Source organism: Cyphomyrmex costatus, unplaced genomic scaffold, assembly GCF_001594065.2.
Source record: "Cyphomyrmex costatus isolate MS0001 unplaced genomic scaffold, Ccosl1.0 scaffold123, whole genome shotgun sequence".
Lineage (NCBI taxonomy): Eukaryota > Metazoa > Arthropoda > Insecta > Hymenoptera > Formicidae > Cyphomyrmex > Cyphomyrmex costatus.
Window position 1 is genome coordinate 5,926,161 of NW_017275207.1, and position 12,318 is coordinate 5,938,478.

The following is a 12,318-nucleotide window of genomic DNA, read 5'->3' on the forward strand; positions in this document are numbered from 1 at the left end:
TCGTCGAAATTGCATACCGGTTCCAGTCCCCCGGTCGCAGCCGGGTGGACTCAACCGGTGGCCCGCAAACGAAAAGACAGAGACGCACAGCAGCGCGTGTGCGAGCGATGGAAAGGACCAAAACTATACACCGGAGTTGCTGCACTTGATGCGTCGTCCCTAGATAGCGACACTCGTTAAGAGACACTTCAGGAACGGCGGCGTGGGTCGTCGAACGGATATCGCACCGACCGGTCGTCGGGAGTAACGCCAGCCAGAGAGACCTTTGTGCCTTTATATACTTACTCCTGTGTCGCCAAAAGACAGGATCTCGAAAGAGTGCCAGACATCGAATGTATCGTCACACGGGATATCTTGTTTTTGCCAATCCTGGGTTCGCTACAAAGAATTCTTTTAAAGAATGCCCTTAGGAACCAGCAATTGAGAGGAACAACAAGAATCGAGAAACAACAAGCTTATCGTAAAAAAATATGATCTTTTTATAAATTACATTCTTAGATGATGACTGTTTTATAGAGATCCTTGTAAGAGATCGGATATTATTTACACAGAATAAAATAGATATATAAGATAGAATGAGATGCAAAATAGAATAGCTGCGTTCAGTTGAAAAAATAGTAACTGTAAGATTCTTTAATATGATTAGTTTATACGTTTAGATGAGGCTAGTGACAAGAATCGATCATAATGAAAAATCTTATAATAATTGCAAAGTTTTTTTCGCTGAACGTAGATATTCCTTTTTGCAGCTGAAATGCATGAATACGTATTTTATTCGCAAACGTTTGGTCTGCCATAATTAAAACAGTGTTCAATTTCTTACTTGGGGATCTCTAACCGATCCTATCGTTTTCCTCATTATCGCGTTAAAAAATGTATTTTGAATCAGAAAAATCGAAAAACAATGGAGGAGCAAAGTAAATCCTGCGTGCCGATATACTCTTTGTAAATTAGTTCTAGACTGTAAAGAGCGTCCGGAATGCTAAGTGGACGCTGCGTATAAGTTGTTTCGAACTATTTAACACTTTTCGTGCCGTGTTTCGCAAATATGAATACTGAGTAAGAGAGATACCAAAGGAGAGAGTAAATCTCTCTCTTTCGTTTACAGATTATTGTATAGCCGTATATTTTTTTTTTCGGACAACGTTACGACGATCTCTTTTGATGGAAAGTTTGAATTTATGTCTTCGAAGAAAGATTCTTCTACTCGATCCATTAATGCAAGAACGCAATATGTAGTCTAGTCATTTTACTCTACGTCTACGTAATTATGTCGATCGCGAATTTATCCACTGATACGGACACACTGCCACCGATCGGGTACGATCGATTTTGCTGTATCTGTCTTCGTTCTATTTAAATGAAGATGGCGTCCAAAATAAAGGTGCGTTACCTTGAAACTTTAAGAGTTATTAATTTTGTGATATTGATTAACGATTCCGAAATGCTATCACGTTTTTGTAAGTTTGTCATGTTATTTAATTTCCTTTGACGTCTACCGATTATAATGTTTTTGTCGATAATAATGTCGGGCATTATAAGTGAATATTTTAATAGTACATTACATCCACAAGTAACTTAAAAGCATTGATTATTCTCATTTAATCAATAAATGAAGATTTCTTCTAAAAACGAAGAATTGAAGCTTTTCATTTGGCTTACCAAACTTATGTGCAAACATTTTATTTCTTCCATATATGTTTTAGACTTCTTTCGTAATTATTTTCAATTGTTAAAGCATTAATCGTATTATTATACTTAATAAAATATTTGTTATTAGAATGAAAGGAGGTTGTAATTAATTGCATCATTTTAGCTTAAAATGTATATTAATATACTATGAAAAAGTTTGTAACAATAAATTACCTTCGTCATTTTTTATGTTGACATGATTTTATAAATTTCTATGACAAATTCAGAATTTATTTTCTGAGCACAATTCACTAAAGCAACAATTATTTCTTGTTTGTTTTTCGTCTGAGAATAAAAATAATATTGATAAAATAACGCAAGTTATTTCTATCGATTATTGTACAATCAAGAGTTTATTCCAGGTAAGTGAAAAATCGAAGAAAGGTGAAACATTCGCCAAATAATTTATTTTTATTAGACGTAGATGGCTTTTAGACTTATAGTAATCGCGTTCGGGTACAAGACGCACACGGGATAACGATTTCGAAGTAACTTCGAATATATTCCGGTGCGTTGTGCGTCGAGTAAGTATTACGTGCATCGTGTTCGCAGCACTTCGGGATGCACGTTGCCATATTCGGGAATGTGACGACGAGAGAGGACCAACCGGTCCGTTGCCCTCCTCTGCCAAAGAGTTCGCCCCGGACATCGCGAAACTGCTCAGCCGCGGGCGATACCAGGCGATAAGTCCAGGCACGATGTTGGACTTTTCGTCGAAAATTAGAACCCGAAGAACCACTTCGTTTGTGTTTCCTTTCGGCGTCGCTCTCAAGTTTGAAACGATTCGGTAACTGCTGATTTTGCCTCTGCGTGTTTTTACTTTCGCCTTTGTTGCAAAAATTTGAAGTTACTTTACTTTAAAATATTCATTGTGACGCATTGCAATAGAAATTTAAAAAATTTAGTAAATTTGACAAGGAACTTAAACTTGGAATTATACATCTTCTATTTTTATTCTCATTTTGTTTCTACAAGAATTATATTTATTCAATTATATTAATAATATATTTATACATACGAGAAAAAATTTGATTGCGTAAATTGAAAGTCTGATAGATTCAATCAGGGTGTCAATTGTGTTTCTTAAAACGAGGTGAAAATTACAAAGGTGAGCAAATTTACTATAATCACTTTTATAATTTTCATGTCAATTCAAGATACAATCAACCTTCAGAAAGATACAAATCAGATTACTCTCTCTTACGTAGTTCAATCTACGAAACATTTTCTAGTCGAGATAAATTCAGCCACGCAGAATTCTGAGTATCTCGGAATACATTTTTGTTTATATTTCTCGTTAATGTAATCAAAATATTTTCCTCAGTGAAGAAATATTCGCGATATGCAACTATATCAAATATCGATATATATTATTCTTTCCGTCAGACAAATTTCGAGTTTCTTTTTAATTGATCCAAGGACGTCGTATGTGAAAGTGAAGGGTCATTGCGCGATTTGGGTTTTCAAGTGACAGCATAACACAGCTACGACGTAACTTACGTCAGAGCGACAAGTGACGCGGTAAAAGTAAATCGACATTGTGGGGAAAAAAGGCAGTGGTGCACAAACAAAAATCCGACGAACGAGCCCGCCGTTCACCGGCGTGACGGATGCACGCGGGAAACACGCGGAGTATACCGCGTTAGATGTCGCGGATTGCTCGTAGATGGTGGATCGTGAAAGTCGCTTTACGGGATTTCTCGCGGGATTTGAAAGCGGCCGACAAATTGCGACGGAGGGTGGGAGGGGGAGAAATAGCGATTTATAGCGATCGCGCGTTATTCTCGCTCGCGATACACTTGACACCTCATCCACGTATAGTGCCGTAATGTTTGACGCTTCGCGAGAGCGCCTTTTTAAAGGGACTGCAGGCGAGTCACGCCGCATAATCGTTATGCAAGGATGATCGTGCGTATCCTAGATGATACGTCGGTCTGCAGAGCACGCGTTGGACAGAATTTACGATCTTCGTTACGCAGAGCTGCCAACGGCATAGACTGTATTAATTCTCGCGCCGCGTTTTAGTGTACTTACGCGATGCGACACGTAAGATTAATTAACTCGAGGAAAAGTTCTCTTTGTCAAAGACGGTCCAAAAAAATTAGTACCTCGTTGACACTCGGGAGAGAATCGATGCGACGTATATAAATGAAAAATCTGTTAGAAAGAGTGCATTAGAAAAGAACTAACATTTTTGTTAAGATCTCTAAAAACTGAGCTAAATATCGATTTGAAATGATATTTCGATTTCAACCATGAAAATAATTACATAAGACGCTCAAGTTGGTTGCTATAAACTCTAAATATTTTGGAATAAATCTCACTCTCCAAAAGAGTGGAAATTCTGCCGTTCTGTTCAAAAGTGATAGGAGAGTGAGATTTCTCTTTTAAAGTAGGATTTATTCTAAAGAATTTAGACAGAATATCGAAATCATTTGCTCATGATGCTTGCGTTTCCTTTTTGATTCAACAAAATTACTTTCAGATCTGTATCGTAGCTAACTTTTTAGATAGCTCATCAAAACCATCCTCTTCGTGTACAATTTCGATTTTCAAATTAGGAAGTGAAAGCGATTTATTAACTAATATGTACACGCTCTTACAAACATTCCAACTACCGTTATTGCGAATAAATTGCATTCGCTTTGTTACACCGTGGCGCAATACTGTTCTGTGAATTATAACTAATGCGTGCAAGTCTAAATGTGCAGGGTAAATTAATCGTTCTATTGATCATTAAACCCCGATATATACTGATAATCTCACAGGATTACCGATGCGGTAATATCTCCTTCATTTATATACATTTCTCTTTTCCAACGAGCGTTCCAGCTGATCAGCTGATTATGACGGAAAAGTGACGCGAAGGAAAATCGTCGACTCGCGAAACTCCCATTGCGAGAAAAATTCAAGAAGGTCAAACCTGTCGAACGAAACAACGCCGATCGACGACGAGCCAAGCAAAGCGATCGGAACTGATCCTCCCGCCAATAGCGGACGCGTTTCGCTGACGGAGTTTCGAGTGGTCTTTCCAGTTTGCGGCGCGATCAAAATGGTCCGACGTTGTGGTATCCATTTCTCCCTCTTGCCTCCTTTGATCTTTCTCGTTCTCCTTCCTCGCACCCGCGCCACCCGTTGTCCTCGCCCCATCGCGGGGTTCTCGTCGTTCTTTCCCTTACCCCGCGAATCTTCCGCGTGTCCGGCTAGGCCGGGCCGTAAATGGCGAGCAGAAGGCCTTGGGCGCCCACGCCCCCGCGTTTTCTCTCATCCTCTCTCTCTCTGTCTCTCTCTCTCTCTCTCTCTCTCTCTCTCTCTCTCTCTCTCTCTCTCTCTCTCTATCTCTCTCTTTCTCTTTTCTCTGTACCGAGGATCATCGCGATCTCTTATCACCGACATCGCGAGATCGCCGGCCGCCATCTGTCTTTCGCCTCTCCCGAATGGCTGACGGATCGCGCCTTTTCGGCAAACGATTGGGGAAATGATGGAAAATGATCAAAAGGAAAGGCAGACATTTAAAAGATAGAAAATAACCGGGAAACGCCTCGTCATATTTTTTAATATAATAATATTCCTTAGCAATCAGTACAAAAAAAATAGTATCAAGTAAATATTATTTACAATATCGAATTAGTAATATAAATAATGTTAACTCTACGATCCAAATTGTTGCAATTGATGCAAACCGATGGAACTGACGTGGCACACGGTTAAAGTGAGAACGCAACGTGTATTTTACATCTTTATATTATTGACTCTTTAATGTCAACTCTTCAACATCACGAAACACGCGAGTGTACAACTCCGTGAGGATAAGCAAGCGGAAAAGATCTCCCCGCGGGGCAGGGAGTCGCGCAAACTAAGTGTCTTTCAGTTGGAGAGTGCTTCGCGGTACGAATTCCTGGCGCCAGGGCGTTCGCGTGAAAGAGTTTCGCGTCCTTCAGAGACGACGCCGGCTTTGGATCGTCTCGAGTGGAGTCGCCTCCCGAACAGAATCGCGCAAAGGGAACTGCTAGTTTCCGCGACGGAATAATCACCGTTCGGCGAAAACGAATAGCGGTTTTGAACTCGCTATGGAAGTTGGGAGACGAGCTCGCCGCGTCGTCGCCTGGGGACACCGCGAATTCACCTCTCACCGGAGTAACGGATGTCAGTCCGGAATACCAGCAGTTGTCAAAAGTATTCGTTAAACGCCTATCACGCGATGCTCATCTTGCGAAGTCCGCCTTAAAGCGAATCTCGCGCGGGATAGCTACTCCGAATTTTTATATAAAGCAATTTTCATATGTAAAAGTCACAACAACGCAGGAAGATTGATTTTACTAAAATATTAAGAATATAAAATTAATACATAATTATAAAACAGTTTCTTTAAGTATTAATGTAATTCATGTACTTAAAAATATTTATTCAACTATGTTTATTAATTCTTCATATAAAACTTGTATAGCCGTTACTTTTATCATTTTTTGCTGTTACTACGTTTTTCTACGAGTGAGGGCACAGATCACTTCAAGGATCACGATCCAATGAAGAAAAAAAAAAAGAACCAATCTACGTTCTATTATATATGTGAAGGATTGCATTAAATAAATAAATACTTCGCTTCTTTATCACAAGTGCCGAAGAGAAACATCGTGTCTCACAAATGCCATAAAAGATATCAAAACACCCGAATGCTATCTGATTCAATCACGGCGCATCAGTTTACAAGCTGTAAGTCAACAGATACAGCGTCACGAAAATTAATCGTCATCGTTTGCTCTACCATTCATCCGGAGAGGGAAGTGGGCTCTTTAAAAAAGAGAAAAGATAAATTACCAAGATCAATCGTAAGGATTAGAAAGAAAGGCTCGCCCTCTCGGTTAGCCGTGCCCTATCATCACACCTGTCCGCAACTCGTCGTCCCGTCTTTCTGACCGTAGAAAAAAAAGAAAAAGAAGAAAGACATTCCGCCTCCCACGATTTATCAGGGGGAAGGGGAGGGGTGGGGGTGGGGGGTCGAATCACCCGGATGCTGCCGGTCGGCGATCCCGAGGGGTACCGAGGCGCGCGAATAGATGGGCGGGTGGTCGAATAAAACGTGGTATATCGCAGGTAAAAGGACGCGCCGCGGTACAAAGGTGCGGGGCCGCGTGCGACGCAAGGCGACGCAAGGCGACGCGACGCGATCGCGAGTGGGAAAGGAAAAGGCGGCGGCGGCGGCGGCGGCGGCGGCGGCGGGGCGGCGCGACGCGCGTCGTACCGAGGTCGTCGAGGGGGGCTCCGTCGTCGCAGGTGAAACGCTCTCTCAGGAGAACGGACTCAGTTGTGGCCGCGCGATCGCGCTTAGACGGTATTTACCTGCCTGCGCGCGGAGATCCCGGCAGGAGCGTATATCGTCCGCACGCAGTTCCCCCGAGAGCCCCCCTCGGAAGCGGGTCCGCAGGCCCCGCACGCACCGTACGCACCGTACGGACGCAACACGGCGAATATACGCCTACGAGGTAGGAGAATCCGCGTGTTTTGTTAACTTTTTTTCGCTCCTCGCGGAACGAAAACGCGCTCGTCATACACCGCGACACGCTGGACGAATCGCAACTCGGAGGTTGTCCGTCATTGTCGGACTGCGAAACTCGCGCAAACGCGCGAAAATATTACGGTTCGTCGCGGAATACGGATTCGATCCTCCGATCTCCGCGAGTTTCCTCCAGCAGTGACCGGTGGAACTTCGCGCGACTTTTGGTACCGCGGAGATGGAAAGCGAGGAATTCCACGATGGTAATAAATTCTACGGATTTCGTTTCCGCGATTTGATTTACGAGAGAATCTTGGCAGATATACCTCCTGCGTGACCGGCACGCGGTTGTATTTTTTTTTTTTCCCCACAGGAAGGCGCTTATCTCGCGCTCGCTTTTAACGTTAGTTAACGTTAGTCTGTCACGCCGCCGCGGCGGTGATCTCAACGCTGACAGCGTCGAACGAATCGAGGTCGAGCGAGAGTTTCCGACACGGTGCGTGGTTCGCGACTCACCGTGGAGAATTCGACGAGGTCGTCGACTGTCAGCGCGAAAGACGCGCTCATTAATTCCGGATGGGGAAGAGCCGTAGGGCAGCCCCCAGTAGCAATTTTGTGAGCGTGAGTAAGCTGCGCTCGCGAGCGCGCGTCGCCGCTCCGCACGCTATAGGCGTTCCCCGCTCGCGTAGAAAACTCGTTGAAGGTAGCAATTTTGTGAGCGTGAGTAAGCTGCGCTCGCGAGCGCTCGCGCGAGCGCGCGTCGCCGCTCCGCACGCTATAGGCGTTCCCCGCTCGCGTAGAAAACTCGTTGACCTTCGCGCCTGCGGACGTTGCCGGAGTACGAAAGCGAGCGGCAAGTCCGACTGAAAAATCTCCCCCTTCCGTCGATTTCGGTAATCCCACGTCGGGAATACTTGTCGTTAAAGGACACTCCAATCGACGCGGAATGCAAGACTTCGATTTTTAACAACCACATTTCAAGGAACAAAGTCGAAAGAAGTCGAAAGAAGGTCGAAACGACTTTCCAGTTAAGACGTCATGAAAGTCAAAATAATGATCTTTCGTTATAAAAGTTTGACTGTTCATTGATGTTAAAAGAGTGAAAAGAAAGTCATTTTGATCATCTTTTATTCACTTTTGTGTGTTCCTTGGGTGGATGATATTTTAAATAATTATTAAGTAATATCCTATTTTATTACGTACGAAATTTAAAAGCGGAAACATAAACGTCTCTTATGTCTTGATAAAAAAAGATCAGACATCCGATTTCAAAGATATATATTAAGTGCCTTGCATTCCTTTCTCCTTTATCCTCACAGGGGGTATCGAATACTCGTAGCAAGTGTATCGACCTTTCGCTAGATACTATCGTAACGGACTCGGATGCGAAGTGTTCGTTCCTTCCATCTCAAGGTTTCGATCTAGGAAAACAGAGTGTCGCAGGTCCCTGAAAGATACAGAATTTCATTCGTATTTCTGTCGTAGTTTAACATCCAGCAATTTGTACTATTTTAATACACTCATCCAACCACCGTCAAGATGGATGACAAAGTGAATCCGCTGCATGGCATTCTCTCATCCGCGACGTAAACTTTAAAATATCACGTATTTGTCAAGTCGGACAGTTTAAGCTCGACTTCGACGGTTCAGGATAAATTCTAGAAAGCGGAATACAGATCTGTTTTACCTACGCGGAGGCAAGTATGCGGAAATAAAAGCGATATATTTCGGGGAGATGAGTCACTTGACAGGCGCCACGTGAGCGGTATTAAAATAGTTATGTGGCAGATAAGCCCCAGTAACGCGATATCGGTATCGATGTAAACTAGGAAACCGCAAATAGACACAGCCTGGGAGTCTTAGATAAGGATAAGTTGTAGGTTACTCAAATAGTCTATGCGTTATTTGCAACAAACAGACACCGTTTATTTTGTTTACCCTCGAAATTTATCACGATTTGACATTCCTTTGCGCGGTAAGTCTCCTGTACTTCTAATATTCCGAGACGTATTCGTTTCGAACTGTCGCCTTTCCGACTTACATAAACATATACGGAGCTCATAATTTGATCGCAAACCACCCTCGATATTTACGCTTCTATTATCAGACGCTTTGCCCTAACTTCGTTTTATCAGCACTTTACTCCTAAGTTGCTTACACACAGAAAAATGTTCTATTTCTGAGAAAATTGATTATGCGATTTGTTGTCTTTCTTTTGAATAATGGTTATATCTTTAACAAAGAATATTTTCTTGATAACAATCTTAAAATATACTTATTACAAATTTTAGAAAAAAAAACTCATTATTACGAATTGATTGAAAGAGCGCGATTTTATATAATAAGCAAATCGAATTTATTTATAATCTTGATCGAACTTACTAGAATTTAGAATATATTTTAAATAAATTTAAATGTTGATCAAGTTATGATAGATTTGCGAATGTATGAACTTTTGAAATACTTGATACAAGTAATTACTTCTTACTTACGTACAGTATTTTTATGTGTGATAGCAGATATAGACCGCGATAGATGTTTTTCAAGAAATTCTGTTATGTTCCGTTCGATTGGCAGAACTTCGTACAGTAATCGATCAATGGACCGATAATCAACATTTACATTTTCAAATGTGCAGTCTACATACGTCCTCGTGCTTCGTATATTCATCGGTGATGGATGAATCAGGCATAGATGTCGTTCAAAAGATTGCGATGATTCAAGCAGGATCCATAGAAAAGCAAAACGGATTCGATAGACGCTCGAAAGTTTAATATAGGCGATGTCAAGTGAAAAGATTCAACGATCATCGAGTTTGAATACAGTATCCGAAAGAAGACAGCGATAAAAGTTTTCCGCGCGTACTATCGATAGTTTATACAGATTGACGTTTATATGATTGATTCCTCTTTGTCTTATTTCATAAACGGCGATATATCTTTTTAATTGGATTTTTTCGAAACTACTACTTACTGCTATGTCATTTGGATGCTTCCTGCGTGATCCGAGAGATTAAAAATAAATTGCATAAGTATCCAATTAAATTACATAAAAAATATGAGTGTAAGAATTTAATATTACGCGGCGTTATTCTCATCCCGTTCAAATTCTCATGACACCTAAGACGTGCGTTGGAATCTGCGGTTGCGTTAATTAGAATTCTAGTTGAAAAAATTCTCTGTAAAATCTATTGTAATTCTAATTGCGAGATAACCAGAATACGATCCGAATCTTACACGGTTCGTTCATTTTCAACCAGAAATCTTTCTCGTTACATCGAACGACTGTGGAAAGAGGAAAAGCGTGGAAAACACGCCGTGCTACGCCACTGGCACGCGAGAGAGAGAGAGGTGCGCGACGTGTATCCAACGGACGCGTGTCTCAGCTTCTACGCGGAACAGGATACGCACGGGCACGCACATCACGAGGGAACGCCACGCATCTCACCCGCGGCGCCGTATCGATTTTCGAATTAGTCGCTCGAGAAAATTTTTACCGCGGCGCCGAAGATAGGTGTAAGCGCTATAATCGACAGCGATATACGCTCACGCGATGATCTGTCACCAGGAGGAGGGGACGCGTACGGTTTGGCGCGCGTTGGCGCTCCATACGAATTTCTAGTTTCCCCACGTATTTATCTGTAGCGGTCGATTCACACCGTGCGATTCCACGCGGTGCGCGAAATTTACGGTAATGACACTGTAAAATCGCGTCCGCAAGCGCGTAGGTCGACACGTGGAGATCGTTTTTGCTGCCGTCGGTAGGGCACCGAGTGCGATAGCGTTTTTGCCTCTGCTTCGATAGCGGGATTTCAATACAACGTCGTTATATTTAATACCATTTTACAATCGTGCGCGACGATCTCAGGAATTAGATTTCACACTCTTCTGGAGAAATATTTCACGTTATTTAAAAAAAGCTGTAAGATTAATTAATTGGTATGTGTAAATTAATCTTCTTATTCGTTTTAATCGCAAATTAATTTTTCTTTAACGAAATTGAATATTTGAACTTGAATCTTTAAATAGAAAACAGAGTGCACGTCAAAGGAATCATTTTGTAATATTCTTAACACGTATATGTATAGAAACATGTTTGTCGTCTAAAAATAACCTTCTCATGTTCAACTATAACGTAAAAGTTAAAGCGCCTTTCAATATCAATTATCGCAAATACGCTTCAAATTGATACATAATGGTCCAAATATATGTGAAGGGACTCTGAATTAATATAAATGAAGAAGTTCTACATGATTGTTATAATACGAGCGCAATTTAGCAGATTGTACAACAGGTAGTCTGCGTTTCGTAGCTTCGGCTTTTCGGCCCTTAAAACGACGAAATTGCACGCTGCGGCCGATACGGTATACACGTCGATGCGGCCGCGGCCGTGGCGATTGCGGCAGCGGCGGCGGCGGCGGTGGCACCGCCTCCTCGAAAACCGGTCCTGCTGCCGCCGCCGCCGCCGCCGCCGCTGCCCGCTGTCGATTTCGCCTGGCGAACACGCGATCGCCATCTTGGATCCGGCGAGGATGACGTCATTGGCACGGGGCACGGTCGCTTTATTCACTGCCGCTTACGCGCCTCGCATAGGTGCGGACGCGTTTCTCGCTGGGGAAATTGTACTGGAAAATCGGCTGAATAATTAAGTGTATATATTTCCGAATCTAAATTTCTAGAGAAACGAAATTCGACCCGTGATAATTAAAAGTGAATTGAAATACACACACACACTATCTTTCTCTTTTGCAGTTCACGATATTTACAGAAATATCTCTCCTTCTGTAATGCAAAACATTAAGCTTCTTTTTACATTCGGATTAATTTTCATAAAATATATATATATCGAACAAAATTTTATTATTTTTTTACAATACTACTTTTGTGATTAACTGTTTTTTCTTTTAATCGGTAACGTAAATAACATCGATGCAATATAACGAGAAGTACGATTTATTAATAATATAGCAAGATGTGTTATTAATAAACAGTCATTGCATTTAATCACGATATTTACATACATTTACTTTTATACTCGGAATACATTGCATAATTAAAAAAACTGTAATTTTTTGTTTCTTCTTCTGGTGTCTATTTATCGACGATTTAAATAAATAAATAAGAGAAACCAAG